Raw genomic sequence first — 24,447 nt, forward strand, 5'->3', positions numbered from 1 at the left:
CAACCATCTCTAGTATTTTAGAGTCATCACTTTAATTCTTACCTGAGCACAAAATGCTGACATCATTTGCATGTGAGCATGTCTCATTCAAATGTGATACCCTGGGACAATAGAAGAGTTGTGACTCATTCCCTGCACACTGAAGTGTTTCATTCCAGATTGGCCCATCTCCTTCTTTAAAGTGAGCTCCTCCCAGGACAGATACCACTGCTCCACAGTTTAATTCACTACAGATAACACTGGCAGCTTTGAGATCGAAGTCAGCGTCACAGACTGTAACCCATGTTTCTCCATGTTCTATCTCAACACGTCCTGAGCAGATACTGTCCCCTCCAATCAGCTGGGACTTAATATGGCCTAGAGAATCAATAAAGCCAGCAAGTGAGACACTGACATTCTGCAGCATCTTATACACCTTGATCTGGAGAAATATTACTTTCAAATATTTTCACTGGAAACCATAAGATAACACTGTGAGTATGTTTCAATGATGCAGTGTCTTATATGCTTAAAATGCAGAGTTAGACAACATCATTTAAAAAACACAGTTGTTACCAGTGTTTTTAAACTAATACATTATTTTTGTTAATTACTGTTTTATTACCGTGCATTCTTCACTTTGAATTCGCACACAGACACTATGCACAAACATTTTTAAAATCAGGTTATGCTTGAAACACACAGGTCAGGCTTTTCAGATATAAGCACCTAAATTTTGACTTATAAATTTATATTTAGGTACTCAAATAAATGCTCTTACTTAGATGTGTTAATATGGATTTAGGAGACTAACTTTAGGCACCTATGGGCATGTCTACACTATGAAATTAGGTCGATTTTATAGAAGATGATCTTTAGCAACCGATTTTTATAAAATCGATGGTGCATGTCCCCACTAAGTGTATTAGGTCTGGGAAGTGCATCCTCAATACCATGACTAGCATCAACTCACAGAGTGGTGCACTGTGGGTAGCTATCCACAGTCCCCACTGTCCATTGGAATTCTGGGTTAAGCTCCCAATGCCTGATGGGGCAAAAACATTGTTGCAGATGATTTTGGATACATGTCGTCTGTCTCGCATCCCTCCTTCCCTCTTGAAAGCAATGGCAAACAATCAATTCATGCCTTTTTCCTTCGGTTATCCATGCAGATGCCAGAGCTTGGCATGCATGGATCCCGCTCCGCTGTACACTGCTTTGCGAGCACTTCATGCATTATCCTGCACTACATGCAAAGCCTAGCAAGGAGCCGCCAGCGCGAGGAAGACTGTGAGGAGGACATGCAGACAGATGTGCCTGAAGGCATGGGATGTGGCAACTGGCATATCATGCCAGTGATACAGTGGAACACAAAATTCTGGGCTCGGGAAACAAGCACAGACTGGTGGGACCACATAGTATTGCGGGTGTGGGATGATGACCAGTGGCTGTGAAACTTCTGCATGCATAAGGCCACTTTCATGGAACATTGTGACTTGCTTTCCCCCACCCGGAAGTGCAGGAATACCATGAAGAGACTGGTCCTGACAATTGAAAAGTGTGTGGCGACAGCCCTGTGGAACTTACAACGCCTGACAGCTACTGGTCTGTCAGGAATCAATTCAGAGTGGGCAAATCTACTGTGGGGGCTGCTGTGATCCAAGTAGCCAGCGCAGTCACTGACTTTCTGCTAACAAGGGTAGTGACTCTGGGAAATGTGCAGGGCATAGTGGATGGCTTTGCTGCAATGGGGTTCTCTAACTGTGGTAGGACGATAGACGGAACACATATCCCTATCTTGGCACCGGACCACCTTGCCAGACAGTACATAAACCACAAGGGGTACTTCTCAATGATGCTGCAAGCACTGGTGGATCACAAGGGCCATTTCACCGACATCAGCGTGGGATGGTCGGGAAAGGTGCATGACGCGCGTATCTTTAGGCACTCTGGTCTCTTCGGAAAGCTGCAAGAAAGTATTTTCTGCCAATAGTTATCCTTGGGGACCCAGCCTACCCCTTGCTCCCATGGCTCATGAAGCCGTACACAGGCTGCCTGGACAGTAGTAAGGAGCAGTTCAACTATAGACTGAGCAAGTGCAGAATGGTGGTAGAATGTGCCTTTGGCCTTCTAAAGGGACGCTGGCACAGTTTACTGAGTAGGTTAGACCTCAGTGAAAGCAATATTCCCATTGTTATTGCTGCTTGCTGTGTGCTCCAAAATATCCATAATATAGCCTTCCAAGGGAAGCAGTGGGGGAAAAAGATCTATCTGGCTTTAAGATTAAACTTGATACATTTATGGAGGAGATGGTATGATGGGATAACATGATTTTGGTAATCAATTGATCTTTAAATATTCATGATAAATAGGCCTAATCCCCTGAGATGGGATATTAGATGGGTGGGATCTGAGTTACCCAGGAAAGAATTTTCTGTAGTATCTGGCTGGTGAATTCTGCCCATATGCTCAGGGTTTAGTTGATCGCCATATTTGGGGTCGGGAAGGAATTTTCCTCCAGGGCGGATTGGAAGAGGCCCTCGAGGCTTTTTGTCTTCCTCTGTAGCATGGGGCACGGGTCACTTGAGGGAGGATTCTCTGCTCCTTGAAATCTTTAAACCATGATTTGAGGACTTCAATAGCTCAGACATAGGTGAGGTTTTTCATAGGAGTAGGTGGGTGAGATTCTGTGGCCTGCATTGTGCAGGAAGTCAGACTAGATGATAAGACTGGTCCCTTCTGACCTTAGTATCTATGAATCTATATCTGTGAGAGTAAGGAGGAGGCATTTCTGGCAGAATGGGGGGTTGAGACAGATCACCTGGTGGCCAATTTTGAGCAGCCAGATACCAAGGCAATTAGAAGAGCACATCGAGGCGTGCTGTTCATCAGAGGGGCTTTGAAAACCAGGGTTTTTTTCAGGCACTTGTGTGATATGTGTGTTTGCCATTGATGCAAAGCCACCCCCTTCGCTGAATGTACTTCCCTGTAAACCAATCCCTGCTTTGACCACAGCTCATAATAAAGTTCATAAAAAAACCTGAGATCACAGGCACCGCTGAATAGTAAAGGAAGCCCGGTTGTACAAAGGGTCTGATAACATGGTGGGGAAGGAGGCAAAGACAAGGTCACACAGCTTATTGTAGCCACATAGATAAATCAAAGCTGTTTGAATGACAGCCTTCTGCTGCTAGAATCATCCACCCTCCCCTGGAGTTGAGTGATAGGGTGCCCAGAGCCTCCCCACGTTCTTGGTCGTCCGGGTGAGGAGGATACTGAACTTGGTGAGGAGGGTAGGTAGTTCAACAATGGCTGCAGCGGGGCTCTGTAGTGTAGCTGCCCTTTCCTGCAGCTCCACCAGACACCTGATCATGTCTCTTTGCTCCCCCATTAGCCTCAGCATCTCCTCCCACGTGTTCCAATCACGCTCACTGTTTGCTTTCCTGGCCTCTGTCACTGAGTGTCTCCAAGCAGTCAGCTGTGCCCTATCGGTGTGGGAGGACTGCATGAGCTCTGCAAACATGTCATCGCAAGTGCAGGTTTTTTTGCCTTCTAATCTGCGATAACCTCAGGAACAGACTTGATGCGGAGAGTATAGACACATTTTCAGCTGCAGGGGGAAGAGCAAGGGTAGACTTTACAGAAGATACGTTGTGAAAGATACATTGTTGAGAACAAAAGGGAGAATCTTTTACAGTGAATGAAGCGCTTCACAGCAGACAGCACATCTGTTTTAGGTACTAGGTCACATTTTGCCTTTTAAATTGAGCACCTACCAGTATGGTGACACAACACACGTGGCTGGACAACAGAATTCGATTTGCAGGCAGCCATGGTAAGCAAAAGGGTAGGTGGGGTTTTTTGCTTTAGCATTGATAACAAGTGGGAATGGTTGCAAACTGCAGAGCCCTCCTTCCCTATAGCAACCAATGCCGCTTGTGTTTGCAGTTGAAAGAGGAGGGGCTGCGGTTTTGGGGTGGATGTGCACAACATGCACTGTCAGCATGCCCCCCCTCCCCACACAAAGATTGGGTGTTCTCCAGGGTGATCCCTTTTAGCCAAGTGCAAACAGCCCAGCATACCTGGGGTCATAATGTATTGGGGATCAGCACACAGAGGGAATTATTCTTCCCTTATTAAATTTCCTCTATTTCAACTAGGTGACCATGAGCAATATCAGTCTCCTGAGGTTAAGACAGCAAGATAAGGAGTGTATGCTGCAGGAATGTGGCCAAAAGCCAGGACCCTTTGCTACTATGCTTTGTGCTGCGATGATTCCAGACTACTGGCTTGGCATGGTAAAGTGTCCTACCGTGGAGGATGGAATAAGGCAGCCTTCCCCAGAAACCTTCTGCAAAGCTTTCAGAGTACCTCGAGGAGAGTTTCATGGAGATCATAGAATATCAGGGTCAGAAGGGACCCCAGGAGGTCATCTAGTCCAACCCCCTGCTCAAAGCAGGACCAATCCCCAACTAAATCATCCCAGCCAGGGCTTTGTCAAGCCTGACCTTAAAAACCTCAAAGGATGGAGATTCCACCACCTCCCTAGGTAACTCATTTCAGTGCTTCACCACCCTCCTAGTGAAAAAGATTTTCCTAATATCCAACCTAAACCTCCCCAATGCAACTTGAGACCATTACTCCTTGTTCTGTCATTTGCTACCGCTGAGAACAGTCTAGATCCATCCTCTTTGGAACCCCCTTTCAAGTAGTTGAAAGCAGCTATCAAATCCCCCCTCACTCTTCTCTTCTGTATACTAAACAATCCCAGTTCCCTCAGCCTCTCCTCATAAGTCATGTGCTCCAGTCCCCTAATCATTTTTGTTGCACTCCGCTGGACTCTTTCCAATTTTTCCACATCCTTCTTGTAGTGTGGGGCCCAAAACTGGACACAGTACTCCAGATGAGGCCTCACCAATGCCGAATAGACAGGAACAATCACGTCCCTCGATCTGCTGGCAATGCCCCTACTTATACAGCCCAAAATGCCATTGACCTTCTTGGCAACAATGGCACACTGTTGACTCATATCCAGCTTCTTGTCCACTGTAACCTCTACGTCCTTTTCTGCAGACCTGCTCCCTATCTATTCGGTCCCTAGTCTGTAGCGGTGCATGGGATTCTTCCGTCGTAAGTGCAGGACTCTGCACTTGTTCTTGTTGAACCTCATCAGATTTCTTTTGGCCCAATCCTCTAATTTGTCTAGGTCCCTCTGTATCCTATCCCTACCCTCCAGTGTATCTACCACTCCTCCCAGTTTAGTGTCATCAGCAAACTTGCTGAGGGTGCAGTCCACGCCATCCTCCAGATCATTAATGATGTCCCTGGAGGATTCCCGCTCCATTCCCCAGACACATAAACAGACTTTTCCATTAGCTGTAGTGGCTGCGAATGCACCCCAATTGTTCAGGCAGATCAAACATAAATACAATTGCATTTAACCCCTGCACTGTCATTACAAATGTGCACTCACCAGAGGTGCCTTCTCCACCATCGGCCTCGGGAAGCATAGATCCGAGGAGGGTATTGGCTCCAGAGTGAGGAAAGATCCTGGCTTCCAGGGAGAATGGATTCTCCGCTTGTCTATTGCACATTCTCCTCCTCCTCCTCTTCCTCATTGACAAAATCCTCATCCGAGTTTCCTGAGGCTGCCACCTTGCAGGTATTCATGGAGAATGTTGGGATACTGGTAGGGTTCCCCCCCACCCCCAATGTCATGCAGCTGTTCATAGAGCGGCAGTCTGGGGCTCGACCCAGAGCAACCATTTGTCTCCTTTGTTCTTTTCATAGACTTGTCTGAGCTCCTTAATTTTCACGGGGCACTGCTGTGCGTCCCTGTGTAGCCTCTCTCCACCATGCCCTGTGCGATTTTGGCATAGATATCGTGTTTCTTCTGCTGGTTCAGAGTTCTGACTGCACAGATTATTTCCCATACAGAAAACAGATCCAGTGTCTTGTGTTCGCTCCATGCTGGAGCTCATTTGCAATTCTGTGTCTGCTCTGCATGCTCACCTGTGCTGCTGAGCTCGCCACGCTGACCAAACAGGAAATGGAATTAAAAAGTTCCCGGGGCTTTTCCTGTGTACCTGGCTTGTGCAGCAGAGTTGAAAGTTCTGTCCAGAGTGGTCACATTGGAGCACTCTGGGAAAACTCCCAGAGGCCAAGAACATCAACTTGCACAGCACTGCATCTACACTACCCCAAATTCGACCCAGGAAGGTAATTTTAGGACTACGCCTCTCTTCAGGGAGGAGTACAGCAGTAGATTTTAAGAGCCCTTTAGGTCAGCAGAATGAACTTGGTTGTGTAGACGTATTAATTATAAATTCGACCAAACATGGATTACTTTGACCTAACCTCGTAGTGTAGACCAGGCCTATGTTTGATAATGTTTTTACTTCACATATGTGGGTTTTAAAGGGACACAGATATTGTGTCCACATATCTGTACTCATTGTGGCCTTTCTGCATCACCTCCACAATTACAGAAGATCTGACAGGCACTGGAGTCCATTTGGTTTTGGGCAGGAGCAGGATGCAGAGAACCTTTTGAGCTTGTGGATCTCCTCCTTCCCTAGAAATCGAGTTTCTTAGTGTGTGTCAGCTATAGACATTTAACAGAGGTGCCAATCCACGGGTTAAATCAGCTGCATGAGAAGGAGGGGGACAGCAAACACAGATAGCAGAATCTGCAGCAGTGACCCTGGATCAGTGCCACAGGGGGAGCTAAGCTGTAGGTGCTTAGCACTTGCCAGCATCTGCTCCTCAGCAGGGTTCTGTAACAAAGAGCTGGAATGCTCTGGGAATCTACAGTAATTAGATCTAAGACAGCCAGCTCAGTCCCCAGCCTGGTCTACATCTCTTCCCCTGAGTCTCCTCACTCTTTAGTTCCACTCAGTCCCTTGAGCTGTCTGGCAGAGCTTCTCCTTACCTCACAGCAGCTTATTGTTCACCCTTCTCCATGTAAGTTGTCCAAGAAGAGGAAGCAATGGTGCCATTAAAGCCTCCTACACCTCCACTGCAGGGAATGCTGCTGTGTTTATAGAATGATAGAATTTCAGGGTTGGAAGGGACCTCAGGATGTCATCTAGTCCCACCCCCTGCTCAAAGCAGGACCAACCCCAACTAAATCATCCCAGTCAGGGCTTTGTCAAGCCGGGCCTTAAAAACCTCCCCCGATCACCGAGTTTTCAAATAACAGCCAATGGCTCTGTTATCACATCAGCCAACTCCCTCAGCATACTTGGATGCATTAGATCTGGTCCCATGGACTTGTACATGTCCAGATTTTCTAAATAGTCCTTAACCTGTTCTTTCACCACTGAACACTGCTCACCTCCTCCCCATACTGTGTTGCCCAGTGCAGCAGTCTGGGAGCTGACCTTGTCTGTGAAGACCGAGACAAAAAAAGCATTGAGTGCTTCAGCTTTTTCCACATTATCTGTCACTAGGTTGCCTCCCCCATTCAGTAAGGGTCCCAGACTTTCCCTGACCGTCTTCTTGTTGCTAACATACCTGTAGAAATCTTTCTTGTTACCCTTCACATCCTTTGCTAGCTATAACTCCAATTGTGCCTTGGCCTTCCTGATTACACCCCTGCATGATCTAGCAATGTTTTTATACTCATCCCTAGTCATCTGTCCAAGTTTCCACTTCTTGTAAGCTTCCTTTTTCTGTTTAAGCTCACCAAGATTTCATTGTTAAGCCAAGCTGGTCGTCTACCGTATTTGCTATTCTTTCTGCACATTTGGGTTGGTTTGTTCCTGCAACCTCAATAAGACTTCTTTAAAATACAGCCAGCTCTCCTGGACTCCTTTCTTCCTCATATTAGCCTTCCAGGGGATCCTGCCCATCAGTTCCCTGAGGGAGTCAAAGTCTGCTTTTCTGAAGTCCAAGGTCTGTATTTTGCTGCTCTCCTTTCTTCCTTTTGTCAGGATCCTGAACTCGACCATCTCGTGGTCACTGCTGCCCAGGTTGCCACCCACTTCTACTTCCCCTACTAATTCTTCCCTGTTTGTGAGCAGCAGATCAAGAGTATCATGTCCCCTCATTGGTTCCTCCAGCACTTGCACCAGGAAGTTGTTCCCAACACTCTCCAAAAACTTCCTGGATTGTCTTTGCACCGCTGTATTGCTCTCCCAGCAGATGTCGGGGTGACTAGAGTCTCCCATGAGAACCAGGGCCTGCGATCTGGAAACTTCTGTTAGTTGTCCAAAGAAAGCCTTGTCTACCTCATCCTCCTGGTCCGCAGGTCTATAGCACACGCCCACCACGACATCACCCTTGTTACTCTTGCCCCTAAACTTAACCCAAAGACTCTCAACAGGCTTTTCTCCAGTTTCATATTGGAGCTCTGAGCAGTCATACTGCTCTCTTACATAGTCCTCCACCATTTCTCCCTCAGGTGGATTATCTTGGTGTTGACCCAACTAAAGCCATCTGAGCCCCAGCTGATGGCTGAAAGCTCCTGCATTCTGGCCCCTTCTCCAGTTCTCCAACCTTTCCTCTGAGATTTTCCCCTTTCTGGCCTTGGCATGTGGTTGAGACTCCCTCATTACCCTAACAGACATTAAGAACCCGCCCCCTCACCTCCACTAGCAAAGTTTCAGAGGGAGCTGGGGGAGGAACCCACAAATGAATCACTGAACAGCAGGCAGGGGAAGAGGAGAAGGGGGAGGGAATCACAGCAGCAGGAGAAAAGCTGAATCTGTGTATGAGGGAATGGTGTCAGGGGGAACTGAAGACATGTATGGGGAAAGTGGAGACAACTGAGAGAGGTGACTGAGAAGGGGAGAGGGAACTGAGGGACTGGCAAAGGAGGAGGCAGAGAGGAGTGGTGGAAGGCAGAGAGTTGCGGAATTAGTGTTGAGACACTAATGGATTTGGGTGTGATGGAAATGTGAGGGACTGGAAGGGTAAGAACTGAGAGGCTTGGTAGGAGCGTAACTACAGGATTTAGAAAGAAGGACTGGGGGGGGGCATGAGAGACTAATATTAGGGTTGAGGGAACTGAAGGATTGGTAAGGGAGGAGGTAGGGATGAGAGGAGGAGAACTGGGAGAATGGACGGAAGAGAACGGGAAGATAAATGGACCAACTGAAGAAGAGAGACCCGAAGCATAGTGAGTCCCTCAGTTCCTTCCAATTAAAAACAGATTTATAAAACACTTAGGTGGTCATATGACATGGCAATGACTACCCAACATGGCTTTGGCAAAGGAAAATCATCATTTATCTATTCAAATTCTTTAAATGTCTACTGTATAGTAGATAAGGGAGAACTAGTTGACAATTTCTTTGGAGTTTCAAAAACCTTTGCCAAAATCATTCTCAAGAGGCTATCAAGAAAACAAAGACGTCATGGGGTGAAAGATAAAGTTTTGCCATGAATCAGAAGTTGGCTGAGGCAGAAAGCAAAGAGCAGGAAAAAACTGTCAGTTTTCATTGTGGGGAAAGTTTAAGGGTGGGGTGTCATTATGCCTGGCATTATTTAAAATATTTATTGCTTCCTTCAATTTTAGGTGGGGACTAACTTCTCGTGTTGCAATAGTGTAACTGTTTGGATGGAACCACAACAGTTCCATAAGGCTTTGAGGGCCAGGATTGTTCTTCAGCAGCCCACTGTGTCAGCAGATTGATGGAATTTAACACTTATTTGTCCTCAGCTGTTGATAGAGTGAGCACTAGGAACTCTCTTCCACTTTTGGCCTCACAGGTCACCTTGGCTCCAATTTGATTCCTCATGACAGATTTTTTTGAAATCTTTTATGCCATATGTGTGAAAGTAGCAGAGAAATTGTTTTTTGCCTCCCTAGAGCATCCATAAAATCTCAGGCTTTAGATTTACTTTGAGAGATGGGTATCTTGGTTATTCCAAGCTACCTCCTCTTTGCTGTTCATTTGAGTACCTCTTACTATGAGGAATTGTGTAAAATTTCTTGGATGTGATCAGTCATCTGCCCCTGTATGAGGAGAGTATGTGCTTGAGGGGACAAAGTACTTATTCTCTTGTGTTTTAGCTGGTATCATTCTTGAGAAACTGGAAGCCCTTCAACTATCAACTTGTGCTTGAGAACAATGTCCTTCTTGCCTGGGGAAGATGTGTGGAGTTTGTCAACACTTCCTTAAAGGAGGCCAGCTAGCCTGTTTCTCTTAAAGAAGCATATGGTCAACCTTCTTCAAAAAGTAAGTATATTTCATACTGCCAATCTTAACAATTCTGGCCAGGTATCAAATTTTGCACTTTGAGTCAAAATTTCTGAAAAGGTAGTGGCAAGCTCCCTCAGATCCTTTACCTTTGTCAATCTACTTATTGATTTTGTATGACACAAACAGTTCTGTTGGCACTGGTGGATGACCTCTCCCCAACATTCAGTTTTCAGAGTGGTAGCCATGTTAGTTTTTATCAGCAGAAAGAACGAGGAGTAGTTGTGGCACCTTAGAGACTAACAAATTATTTGAGCATAAGCTTTTGTGGGCTAAAACCCACTTCATTGGATGCATGCAGTGGAAAATACAGTAGGAAGATATATATACAGAGAATATATATATACAGAGAACATGAAAAAATGGGTGTTGCCATACCCACTATGATGAGAGTGATCAGTTAAGGTGAGCTATTATCAGCAGGAGAAAAAAAAACACCTTTTGTAGTGATAATCAGGATGGCCCATTTCCAACAGTTGACAAGAAGGTGTGAGTAACAGTGTGTGGGGGGAAATAGTGGCTGAAGACCAGGTATTCATAATGGTATTACATGTCTGTCACCTGCCTTTGATACTACTGACCATGATAAATGGACTCATGTACACATATAGGGGTGGATGGGATTGCTCTGGTCATTCTGTTCCTACCTTGCTGAGAGATCCTAGAGGGTGATGTGGGTCAATTGCTACTTTGCCCTCTGGGCCCCATCATGCCACCTCTGTTCAATGCATGCCTGAAGCTGTTGAGCAGATTAGTGAGGAGATCTGAACTTTGTCTCCATTTTACTTGGCCCCGCCAGAAGGGTTAATTGTGCTGGGGCATGGATGCAGGAAAACTGGCTAAGACTCAGTTCAGATACTATTGAGGTGATACTGGTTGGTTATGGAAAAGCAACAGAAATATTGCCCTTCTTGGTCAGCGTGGGTGCTGACCGTTCGTTGACTGGTTTTCCAAGCTGGGGATTTGGTTAAACTCCTAACTACTGCTACTAATGAACCAGGGAGCAGCACCTTCAGGTTAGGTTTTTGTTGTTTGTAAATTAAAACAAACAGTTAGGAGGCTGAGACAATTGAATTCTGATGTGGACCTTAGAATTGTCATCTGTGTCTTTGTCACCGCAAGACTAGACTACTGTATGTACTCTACCTGGGGTTATATCCTAAATATGTCTGGAATCGGTTAGCAGCATTTCTTTTCATGACTCCATTTATCCTGTGGTCTGTGATCTGTACTAGGCTTTCAGGTTAACATCCAAGATGTTTCAGAGTAGCAGCCGTGTTAGTCTGTATTCGTAAAAAAAGAAAAGGAGGACTTGTGGCACCTTAGAGACTAACAAATTTATTTGAGTATAAGCTTTCGTGAGCTACAGCTCACTTCATCGGATGCATCTGATGAAGTGAGCTATAGCTCACGAAAGCTTATGCTCAAATAAATTTGTTAATCCAAGGATGTTGGTTTGACCTACACTTAGTATGCACATTTCATGTACAATTATACATATCACATGTAGTTTAGACAATTTTCATGCATTAATCTACGTAATTCACCACTACTCCTCAGGCCCAGGTTCACCAAAAGGTCCTTATGCACCTAAGTCCCATTGAAATCAATGGGCTTAACCTTTTTCACAATTATGGTTTTGCACAAATGGTGTCCTGCCCAGTCTTTTTTCTGGCAGTGTTAACACGTTCAATAAACCCAGTTACCAAGCAACCCAGATTGCTCTGCATCCCTGTGGAGACTGATGTGTCCCTATTGTTATTTACCATGCTATCAATTACTGTCTCATTTAAAAATGCTGGAAGAGTGACTATGCCCCTCCTCTCATCTACTATCCTGTTCTCAGCTGAGCACTCAGCAGCAGATTCACAGAGCTTAGGTCTTAAATCCCATTTTAGATGCCTAACTCCAACATTCAGGTGCCACTGGCAGTGACAGAATCCCTGCTCAGCAGCCATCTACCCTGAGGCACCTAACTTCCCAGCTAGGCCCCTGCATTTTCACTATAAAAGACCTCTGGGCACCTAAGTTGCTGCTTCTGTGCATGTTGTACTGTGTGCCTCAGGCAGGAGCCTGGATACCTATCTCATGCCTAACAGCCAGCGGATGTCTCCAACTAGACCTGGCCCCTGCCTACCTTATCTGGGAGGCCTGGCCTGGAAGGTGTGCTCAGAACATGCTTAACTCCACATACTTTGCCCCCTCTGCCATGTACATTGGCCAAACTGGACTGTCTCTACTCAAAAGGATAAATGGACACAAATCAGACATCAAGACTAGAAAACATTCAAAAACTAGTAGGAGAGCACTTCAATCCCCCTGGACAACATCAGTAACAGACTAAAAAGTGGCCATTCTTTCAACAAAAAAACTTCAAAACAGACCTCCAATGAGAAACTGCAGAGCTGGAATTCATTTTCTAACTGGACACTATCAGGCTGGGTCTGAATAGAGACTGGGAGTGGCTGGCTCACTACAAAAAGTAAGTTCCCCCCTTTTTGGTATTCATGCTTTCTTGTCAACTGTTGGGAGTAGGCCACATCCACCCTGATTGAATTGGCCTTGTTAGCACTGGTCTTCCACTTGGTCAGGTAACTCCCATCTTTCATGTGTTAGTCTATTTACACCTGCCTACTGTAATTTCCACTCCTTTAATCTGAACAAGTGGGTTGTAGCCCATGAAAGCTTATGCCCAAATAATGTGTTAGTTTCTAAGGTGCCACAAGTACTCCTCTCGCTGATACAGACTAACACGGCTACCCCTTTGAAACCTAACCATTTGGGTATCACGTGCAGGGCTCTCAGGCTATCCTGTTGAAGCTCTCACTGTATGTTAATAATTAAATATGCTGGGGCCAAAGAGGGAGTGAAAATGACTTTGTACTTCAGCATTCCAGTAATATCAGCCACAGCCATAGAATTGAACCAGGCCATGCTCCTACTTCCATAGGTAAGTGCCCTAACATTGGGCCAGATGTTGCATGTAAGCCCCAATCTGAGTGTGTGTGTGGAGCTACTCACGCACTACTGACTCCAGAAGGGTTCACAGCTGTGAATGCCAAACAGAGATTGCCTCTCTCTCCACGCCCAAACTTAGACCCTAACTCCCTTTGAGGGACAGGGGTTTAGGACACACCTCTCTCCTTAGCATCTAGTCTTCGTTAGCTTGGCAGCTTCTCACGTCAACATGCTTGGCTTTGTGAATCCCATTCTGGGGAATCTGACTTTTCCCAGTATTGTATAGGGAGCCTGGGTGCTCTAAAAATCAGTCTTTGTGAATTCTACTGGGTGATAAGATACCTAAAAGTAGGTGTAACACCTAAATCCCCTCAGGAACTAACCCTCAGGCTCCTTTAGGGCCATTTACACCCTATTTTTGAAAATGCAAAGCATATCCAAAAGCAGGCTGATCTCTAGCTGCCGAAGCTTCTAATTTTGACTGTACAAACTACTAAAAATTCTTACTATGTTGCATTAAAACAAAACAAAATGAGAAGTGGAGATGAGAGATTTAAAAACAAATGTACAGCTTGGAGAGGGTGAAGAAGCAGAGAAAGAAATCAATCTCCTGGTTAAAGAGAAGGGGGAGGGACAGAAATATGGAAATTTTCAAAGCACTATTTTCACATAAATGCTAGTTAAGACAGTGGAGAGAAAGAACCGTTTTTCTAACACTGATGGAAAAGGTAATATCTTCAATGCTTAAAAACCCCCACTTGTTTCCTACAGGAATCAGGTGAGATGCAATAGAAGGACTTAATAGAGGTGATTAGAAAAGAATAATAAATTTCACTCTTTATACAAAAGGCTTCATCATGGAAGTAGCGGAGGATACAGCTTTAGGGCTGGATTCTCCTCCAGTTGAAGGCTGAGGGAATTTTGCTATTGACTTTAATGGGACAAGGATCAAGCTTTTGAGTGTTTAAGTTCAAAGAAAAATGCTCTACCTTTTCTGAAACATCTCTGCCCACTTGTCACAGGAAGGAAGGAAAACCTAATCCATTGCCAAGAAGACTTAAGAGGACATAAGTGAATGAGATAGCTGTGTATGCCATTGCTTTGGAAACAATGCATGGAGTTTCAGAGTAGCAGCCGTGTTAGTCTGTATTCGCAAAAAGAAAAGGAGTACTTGTGGCACCTTAGAGACTAACAAATTTATTAGAGCATAAGCTTTCGTGAGCTACAGCTCACTTCATCGGATGCATTTGGTGGAAAAAACAGAGGAGAGATTTATATACACACACACAGAGAACATGAAACAATGGGTTTATCATACACACTGTAAGGAGAGTGATCACTTAAGATAAGCCATCACCAACAGCAGGGGGGGAAGGAGGAAAACCTTCATGGTGACAAGCAAGGTAGGCTAATTCCAGCAGTTAACAAGAATATCAAGGAACAGTGGGGGGGGGGGGGGGGTGGGAGAAATACCATGGGGAAATAGTTTTACTTTGTGTAACGACTCATCCATTCCAGTCTCTATTCAAGCCTAAGTTAATTGTATCCAGTTTGCAAATTAATTCCAATTCAGCAGTCTCTCGTTGGAGTCTGTTTTTGAAGCTTTTTTGTTGAAGGATAGCCACTCTTAGGTCTGTGATCGAGTGACCAGAGAGATTGAAGTGTTCTCCAACTGGTTTTTGAATGTAATATTCTTGACGTCTGATTGTGTCCATTCATTCTTTTACGTAGAGACTGTCCAGTTTGGCCAATGTACATGGCAGAGGGGCATTGCTGGCACATGATGGCATACATCACATTGGTAGATGCGCAGGTGAACGAGCCTCTGATAGTGTGGCTGATGTGATGCATGGAGTGAAGCTGTTTCTCCAGCAGGTGGTGGTAAGAGGAGCTGTGCTGTCCATCCCTGAAACACCCCACATAACAGTTCAGAGAAGAATGCACTGACAATCAAATCACCAATACTGAGAGGAATTAACCACCATTTGGCTAGGGAGGAGTCTACCTCAGAATCTCTGCCTTCTTATGATGGGCTTCTTCATGCCAAGACTGGAATTTGCATAATTCAGAACCTTTACAAATCACAGCAGTCACACCAGGATTTCCTCATTAGCCAGTGATATAAATGGCAATAGATACAGGAGTTAATCCAGATTGTATTCATTTCTCCCTCAGGTCATAGAAATGTGATACTCACATGGGCGGTGGGTGAATGGCTGGCTTGGGGCGGCAAGCCACAGCCCCGCCCTTTCTGCCAAAGGCCACGCCCCTTCTGCACCCACCAGAACGCAGCCCCCATTGTGGCCACTGTCCTGCACCCCCAGCCCCCCAGCCCCACCCCCACCCCATTATGGCCACTGGCCCCTGCCCAAGGCTAGCGCCTTCTTCTCCCCCTGCAGCACCAGACAGCCGTTTGGCCCCAGATCTCCCCCCCGCCCCCGAGTGCCAGGCAGCCCTAGTTCCTCCAGCAGTCCAGCAGCTGCGCAGCGCCAGATCCACTGCAGCCCCAGAGCAGCCGGGCAGCCACGCTGCGGCTCCAGCGGTCAATGGCTCCGGCCCCTGGAGCAACCTGTCATCTGCGCCATGGCCCCAGCCTTCCTGGCCTGCTGGAGCATGGGCAAGGCCATCCCGGGTTTTTTGGGAAGGCAATGCCTTCCCTTGCCTATGTTAGCCGTCGCCCATGAATACACACCATTTTGCCTTGACGGAGTTGGATGGCTGATTTCTTACCGGAACAGAGCACTCCAGCAGTATAAGGGCAAGATTTCAATTCCCATCCTCCATGCTTGCAGTCCCAGAGAGCTGACTCGTTACCATGATAAATAACTTCTGTCAGCCAAGTCAGTCCAGAATGTTCTCCAAAAATTAAAGCTTCAGATGTGGCAACAGCAGATCCACATACCAGCTGTTTACAAATGACTGAATGATACTGTTGTTCTGTTTCATCATCATCACACATCATACCCCACTGATCTTGGTGTTTAACTCCACTCTCCCAGCACAGGGGCTGCCTCCATCCACCAGCCTCAGAATATCAGCACCTTCAGACAGATACAGGACAGGGTTATGAGAGAGCATCCTTATTGTTGTCAGTTATCCCATCTGGCTCTGTCAATATCATGACTCAAATCCCAGAGTGGGCTTCATCTCCCCTCTCCCAGTCATGTCACTCACTATAATCAGACGATGGAAGGCAGGGGTCAGCAGCATGTCTGTACAGAGACTCAAGTGTCCGTGGTAAAAATTGAGGTCCATGGTAATTTTAAAAAATTGAAAGACTGAATGACAACCTTCCCCACAATCAGACGTCAAGAATTATAACACTCAAAAACCAGTCGGAGAACGCTTCAATCTCTTTGGTCACTCGATTACAGACCTAAAAGTGGCAATTCTTCAAAAAAAAACTTCAAAAACAGACTCCAATGAGAGACTGCTGAACTGGAATTAATTTGCAAACTGGATACAATTAACTTACGCTTGAATAAAGACTGGGAGTGGATGTGTCATTACACAAATTAAAACTATTTCCCCTTGTTTATTTCCCCTCATATTGTTCTTGTAAAGTGCTGGAAATGACCCTACAAAAGGTCCCCCCCCCTCCACTCTCCTGCTGGTAATAGCTCACCTTTCCTGATCAATCTTGTTACAGTCTGTATGGTAACACCCAGTGTTTCATGTTCTCTGTGTATATAAAATCTCCCCACTATATTTTCCCCTGAATGCATCCGACGAAATGAGCTGTAGCTCACGAAAGCTTATGCTCTAATAAATTTTTTAGTCTCTAAGGTGCAACAAGTACTCTTTTCTTTTTACAGATACAGACTAACATGGCTGCTACTCTGAAACTTCCCCCACAATGTCTGTCACTAAGTAGGGTAATTTTGTCAAGTGTCTGTCACACAACATAGTGGTGCCAACCCCTGGTGAAAGGTGTTGCCTTCTGAATCCCACTCATCTTCTCCTGTACCATCCATCTGGGCTGTTGCATATTGAGCATAGTCACAGCCGAAAGATACACAGCAATGTTTCTGGCAGCCCGCAAGAGACCTTTCACTAGATCCAATTCCTCCAGACACCAAGTACCTTCCTTTCCCTCCAAATCACTGTAAAACATTCTCATTGGGAATCAGCAAACCTCCCCTTTACCTGAGCACCTGCAGTTACCCACTGCATCAGCCCCCCCACCAGCTGTTGAATCGCTTGCTTCTCACAGAACTCCCCAGCAAGGGGGCATTTCGAAAAAAGTAAGGGGTGTGGGAATTATGTCAGCTTATAGACCTTTATATAGGATAGTCTGTCCTGCAAAGGCTGGGTGGCGCTGTAAGATGTTATGAGACATATATGAAAAGTTGGGGGTGGGGGCAACTGCTCCACTTGCAAATGGTTCCCCTACTCCCCAGCCTGCCCGTTTCCCTCACCACCCTCCCCTAATCAGTGCCATGCATGACCTCTCTTCCCCGCTCACCCATCCTTCCTGTACCCAGTCAGTGGATCTCCCTCACGCCCACTGCTGCCCCTTTCCCTCCCCAGTCATTGCCCAGAGAGTAGGGTAACTAGATTTTCAAACTGAAAAGACAGACATTTGACTCAGGATAGGAGGTTGGGAAGTTTCCGATAGGATGGTTTAGTGTTGGTCAGAGAGGGGCATATAGGAAGAATTTTGCAGTTGGGGGAAAGAGTTGGAGTGAGAAAAACCAGCCAAAGGCCTCCCTCCTTTAAGGCCAGACTCTCTTCCCCCAGTCTGCTCCTTTTCTGGCCACTCAGCTCAGGGAGTACAGAGTGGCCAGAGTCTGATGCTAACTGCCCTGCTCAGAATTCTCCCAGAGAAGAAGAGCTCTCAGCTGGTATAAAGCCAGTGTACCTGGTTCCTACACCAACTTTTGGTGTGGGGAGCATTTAGGGGATGAAAGGAGACCTGCTGGAGTACAGCTACGCACTGCCATTTCCCGGGTGGTCTAAGTCAGAGCACCATTTCCCAGGTGGTCTAAGTCAGAGCAGTCCCTAGGCCTTCCTCATTCTTCTGTCTTGTACTGAGAAAAGAATCTGGCCCTAATGCTTTTACTTGAGTGGTAATTCTGGAGTCATTGGGTCTGCTAATAAACAGTTCCGGGCTCACAGTGCTCCAGGAGCAAGATATTTTATACAATATGCAGATTGAGTGAGAACAGTCCCTAATTATTGAAGTACCTTTCTCTCTGGTACTTATCTACAGGAGACAGACACAACTTTAGTTTAATTTTCTTTCTATGAGAAGACAGTTCTTACTTTTTACATCATTGGTGACTGAAAGCAAAAAAAAAAAAAAAATCACTAAAACCTATTGGACACCAAATTACAATCCTTTAGGGTCAGTTTGTCTAAGAACTAAAGCAGGTACCTACCTATGGTGGAGTGAAAAGAAAGGAGAAGCCAAAGCAACTGAATAGAGAGAAGTCCCTCCATTGTCTCCGTGACCCTTCTTCCTCCGACACTGCACGGGTTGCACCTAAACACCCTGCCAAGGCTTATCTGTGTTTGAGATATGACCACAAAGAAGTGGAAGGGAAATCTATAGATTCAGCTGCTGGCGTCAGTAACAGGAAAAAACAAAGAAGAACTTCTGAAAACACACACCCACAGAGCAGTGTGGGGGTCACCTGCAGCCACACACATATCACAGAACTAGAGCTTTTTTTTTGGCCATTGGGATCAGCTATATCAGAAAAGAGGAATTTCTTCTGCTCCTCTTGTGGTAGTGTTAGAGCTTCATGTGTGGACCATGAAGACCAGTAGTGGTCTTAAGATTCTTAAGAATTCCTGTATGGTGCATGTCTATCAATTATAGCAGGTGCCTTCAGAGGTAGAAGAAGTTCTTCAATTACCCTTTCTAAGCTGTGAACATCACCGATGGTGGGGACTCTGCTTTGGCTGTTATAATCAAAGATGATACAGTTGATTTGTCTTGGTGCATTTTTTCCATTCTTTTTACATGATTAAAAAACACTGTAGACAAATGCTACCCATGCATATAACTGATATTGTAGCAACTGTCCCATTTGACATTTTTGGAATAGAACATTTCAATTTTTCGTTTAGCAATTAATTGTATTTCATACTATTTTTTTTAAGTCTAAATTGGAGCAAAATGTTTTGAAACATTTTGCTTGATCCAAAATGATTTCCCCCCCAGAATTTTGTTTTGTGGGAAATGTTGAATTCTTTGGGTTTTGATCCATTTTGTTCAAAATTGCAAGATGTCCTGCAAAATGGAACAATCTAACTTTCATTCCTAAATCATTTGCTGTCTATACTGTTTAACATTGTATCCAGTGTTTCTGTCCTCCCAGCCATTATCTTCAAAACATGCAGGATGTCAGCTGGCAAGTGCTGGAACCTAATCTGTCCGCCCATGGAGTTCTGCAGCTGCCCTGCATTAATTAGTATTTATTTATTTATTTCCTAGACTTCCTTTAGTGTTAGCAGCAGGAGCCCAGTGTCCATCTGACTTTTAAAGCTAAAAGGCAAAAGTGAATGTATTAGAACTACAAACTTAAATTCATTCACATCAATAACATCGAAATCACAATATAAAACTTTAAAAATAGATCGCTTTAAGGGTGCAATTATCTATCTCTGTCTTTAACACCCATTAGCATAACTATAGGTATGGTGGGTTTGGGCATCTGTTTCATTGCAACTGTGCCTTGGAAATGACCAGGTTTATTCCTCAAGTGACAAATGTGGAGAGAAATGGGAGAGTGAGCTCCTGAGACCAGCAGGCTTCTCTTTTAGCCTTCTGGTTCCCTCCCTGCATGACTGAGAGTGCTGCATTTTTTGCAGAAAGCTATCTTCCTGGCAGCTGCCAGTTGCTGGGAAAGAAAGATTTATTTAAGTGCACAAAATGAGGAAAAAAGAAAAGGAAGCCCAGGAAACCCTGGTATGAATCACTGTCCCTAAAAGACAAAGGGGACTTGATCAAAAATCAAACTAAAAATGGGAAGTGAATGTGCACTAGTCATGGATATTCTCCTCATTAAAATGCTTCCTCTCTGTTAGAAAAAGCAATAAAGGATGCAAAGTTTGCTAACTGCTTTGTGCTGACATTATCAACACCAACTGCAGTGCTCTGGGAAATGCCTGAAACTTCACTCATCTAGTTTCCACAAGATTTTAGAGAAAGGAAGATGTTGGAATTCTTCTTATTTATGCAAGGTATTACTATAACACTAATTTCACCATAAATTCCTTTATTAAATACAAAGGCTGAACTGTATTTATACAATTGCTCTAAACATGCCTAAAAAGCCTAAATAATAAGCAGTTTACTACACAAACAGGAACAAAACATTGATAAGCATTTGATCAAGATAATTACAAAAAGGATAAACCCAGGAGTGCTTAGAACAATATTGGTCAGCTCCAGCTTGGTCAGGTAGCTATTAACAATGAACCTGTTAAGAGATTATTTTTTATACTCTTGAGCAAATAAGTGGTGTCATTGCCAATTATCAGATTTTAGCTGGGGACAGTGAAAGCAGTTTCTTATATAGCCAGTTATTTGCAGCTGGTGGAGAAAAAAAAAGGGACAGTGGTATTTAAAAAGACACATTTTATAGAACAATGGGTACACTCTTTCATGGTAAACCTTGCTTTTAACATTACATACATAGCACATGTGCTTTCGTTACAAGGTCGCATTTTGCTTCCCCACACCGCGTGGCTAACAGCAGGGAACATTTCTGTTCAGCCATAGGCAAACAGCCCAGCAGGAATGGGCACCTCTGGATGTCCCCTTAAGAAAAGCACCCTATTTCAACCAGGTGACCATGAATGATATCACTCTCCTGAGGATAACATAGAGAGATAAAGAACGGATGTTGTTTGAATGCCAGCAAACATACACTGAAATGCTTTGTTCTACAATGATTCCCGAGTACGTGCTACTAGCCTGGAGTGGTAAAGTGTCCTACCATGGTGGATGGAATAAGGCTGCCCTCCCCAGAAACCTTTTGCAAAGGCTTTGGGAGTATATCCAGGAAAGCCATGAATGCCAGGGCAAATTAATCATTAAACATGCTGGCTTTTAAACCTTGTATAGTATTTTAAAAGGTATATTCACCAGAGGTCTCTTCTCCACCTGGTGGGTCCGGGAGGCAGCCTTGGATGGGTTCGGGGGTACTGGCTCCAGGTCCAGGGTGAGAAACAGTTCCTGGCTGTCGGGAAAACCAGTTTCTCCGCTTGTTTGCTGTGAGCTATCTACAACCTCCTCATCATCGTCTTCCTCGTCCCCAAAACCTGCTTCCGTGTTGCCTCCATCTCCATTGAAGGAGTCAAACAACATGGCTGGGGTAGTGGTGGCTGAACCCCCTAAAATGGCATGCAGCTCATCATAGAATCGGCATGTTTGGGGCTCTGACCCGGAGTGGCCATTCACCTCTCTGGTTTTCTGGTAGGCTTGCCTCAGCTCCTTAAGTTTCACGCGGCACTGCTTCGGATCCCTGTTATGGCCTCTGTCCTTCATGTCCTGGGAGATTTTGAAAAATGTTTTGGCATTTCGAAAACTGGAACGGAGTTCTGATAGCATGGATTCCTCTCCCCATACAGCGATCAGATCCCGTACCTCCCGTTCAGTCCATGCTGGAGCTCTTTTGCGATTCTGGGACTCCATCATGGTCACCTCTGCTGATGAGCTCTGCATGGTTACCTGCAGCTTGCCACACTGGCCAAACAGGAAATTGAAATTCAAAAGTTCGAGGGCCTTTTCCTGTCTACCTGGTCAGTGCATCTGAGTTGATAGTGCTGTTCAGAGCGGTCACAATGGAGCACTCTGGGATAGCTCCCGGAGGCCAATACCATCTAATTGCGTCCACAGTACCCCAGATTCGACCCAGCAAAACCGATTTCAGCGCTAATCCCCTTTTCGGGGGTGGAGTAAGGAAATCGATTTTAAGAGCCCTTTAAGTGGAAAAAAAGGCCTTCGTCATGTGGACGGGTGCAGGGTTACATCGATTTAATGCTGCTAAATTCGACCTCAATGCCTAGTGTAGACCAGGGCTTATCTGCAAATAAACCAAGTCCAGACCAGTCATATATATGCATACTTGGTGCTTTTAGGAGGCCAGTTACATGAACCTGAAAATTATTTGAGTCAAATCAACTGGGCAGAAGAATTGAAATAGAAAAGTGTGAATGAGAATTGGACATTGTTTAAGAACACGTTAGTGAATGCCCCCAACTGTGATTGTGTGGCTGTGAATGAGAGGGCACGCTGGGTTAAACCAAATAGGTTGAAGGCAGCTGTGTAAAACCAGTCAATCCATCCACCTGTCAAATGCAAAAGTGAGAATCGATAGTTATACAAACAAATCAGCAGCCAAAAACAATAGAAAAGTGAAAAGGGAAGGACAGAAACACCAGGAGAACTCTATGGCCAGCAGAGTTAGGGATGATACAGAGGAGTTATGAAGGGTTTTTTAAAGACTATTAAGAACATAAGGAATTCTAAAAATGATGGTGGTCCATTATTAGATGGAGATGGTAGAATTGTCAAAAATAATGCGGAGAAAGCAGAAGTCTTCAATAACTATTTCTGTTTAGTATTTGGGAAATAGCTGGATATTGTGGTCATAGCAGATGATGCTGATGAAATGCTTTCCACTCCTAAAGGATTTCTGGGGTGATGTTAAACAGCAGCTACTAAAGCCCCCAGCCACAAGGGCAGAGCAAAATGCACTGGGTACTGCTGATGCTTTGCAACTTCATTCGTAATCAGACTCTCCCTCACCCAGAGCTCAAATCAGGGTAGCTTGTCCTGATGCCATGGGAGGTGTGGTCAGAAGTCCGGCTGCATGTGTGTGTTCTTTCTGCAGGCTGTACTGACTCTGGCCAAACAGCCGAGCAGGCTCCGATCAAACTGCCCAATAAATCCACAGACTTGGTTTGTAGCAAAGGGCGAAGGCACTTGGTCAGGTTTCTAGTCAATAGAGAGGAGAGAGCAGCCATTGGACTATATGCTGAGTAGCTGCAGATTGACAGCTCTGTGCCAGGTGCTTTGGGGGAGATCTGTGCTGATGGGTGGGTGGCAGATGGGAAGAGATTTTCTGGAACATGTGGAACTGGCAGAGAAGATGCCACAGTAAAGGAAATAGGGGCATGAAGGTGCGGTGATCCTAGCAAGCTGGAAGGGTGGGAAATGAAGGTGCTGTAAGAAAGAAATGACTGAAATGTGTTGCAGTTTTGATTTTATTAGGAATTGCTCCTGCGAATATTACATATTGGTGGGAATATTCCAGACGGACTTTTTTTTAGTAGAGTTGGACATTTAAAAAAATAAAGTAGCTCCAATAGATTAAAACAAGTTACCCAATAACATGGTACAAAGGTAGGAACAATGGAGTGGAAGCTGAGCATAGCCCAAGTGCTCAATGCACCTCTGTGTGTGCTGCTGGGTTCCGACATTCATGAAAGTTGGGTGCTAGGAGCTAGTCATAGAGGGACCATCAGCTCACCCTTTGCTTTTCCTGGGGGTGGAATAGCAGGTGGAATAGCAGGGGCAAAGCCCTGCTACTAGGGAGGGGATGGTGTCAATGGAGATTGCACTATCCTGTGTTCTCCCCTGGGTGCAGAACATGGCTCAATTGGGCAGCTAGTCATGATTTTGCCAACAGAATGTTCTCCCACACAGCTGTTTGCATCTGCACCAGATGCATCATCTCACTTTTCTAGGCCAGGTTCTCCCTTTCCATCTCATTCTGTTCACTTATGAGACTTTCACACCACTTCGGGAAACCTCTTCTCCACCCTTGTGCCCTACAGGGCCCTCTGCTGAGAGAAAACCGCAATTTCAACAGCCACATCTTTTCTCATCTTCTTTCCATTCCTTTGAAGATTTGCCAGGCATTCGGTGGCTTATAAGGCCCCTCTGTGCATGGACTGTGCATTGCAGGTGCAAGGGGAATGCAAAGATATCAGAAATACTTCTTGTGCCAAAACTCATTTCCAAGACAGCCATGTTGACATTTTGCTTCCGTTTCACTTTTAAATGCCAGCGTGAGAGTCTAGAACATCTCTGCAGAGAAAGAGTCAGTGAGAATCGTGATGTGAAATGAACTAAAGTCTATTCTGAACCCCCCCAGCCCTGCTGACAGGCTGCAGAACAACACCCACGTGTCACTCCGGATTCCCCCAGCCTGCCCAGGAAGGGAAATGGAGGAAGCAGAGCTGGTTCGGGAAGGGATCCTGAGGAAATGTTGGTGGGTTCCTGCAGACAGTGAAGACACAGGAAGGGGAAGCGACTAGGGAGTTTGATGGATTGCATCCTCAGCAA

General features: G+C 45.3%; 1 protein-coding gene and 1 long non-coding RNA gene across 2 annotated transcripts in view; one reads left to right on the plus strand and one right to left on the minus strand.

Moving 5' to 3' along the window:
• LOC119854956 (class I histocompatibility antigen, F10 alpha chain-like) overlaps nucleotides 1-24,447 on the plus strand; it is a 404,018-nt gene that overhangs the window by 342,886 nt on the left and 36,685 nt on the right. The window lies entirely within an intron of this gene.
• On the minus strand, nucleotides 923-20,659 carry LOC122460089. Its single transcript, XR_006281162.1, has 3 exons — nucleotides 20,649-20,659; nucleotides 13,321-13,327; nucleotides 923-1,075 (listed from the first exon to the last, which is right to left on the minus strand). It is a non-coding gene; the product is annotated as an uncharacterized LOC122460089 (long non-coding RNA).

This window comes from Dermochelys coriacea, chromosome 4 (assembly GCF_009764565.3).
Source record: "Dermochelys coriacea isolate rDerCor1 chromosome 4, rDerCor1.pri.v4, whole genome shotgun sequence".
In the NCBI taxonomy this organism is placed as follows: Eukaryota; Metazoa; Chordata; order Testudines; family Dermochelyidae; genus Dermochelys; species Dermochelys coriacea.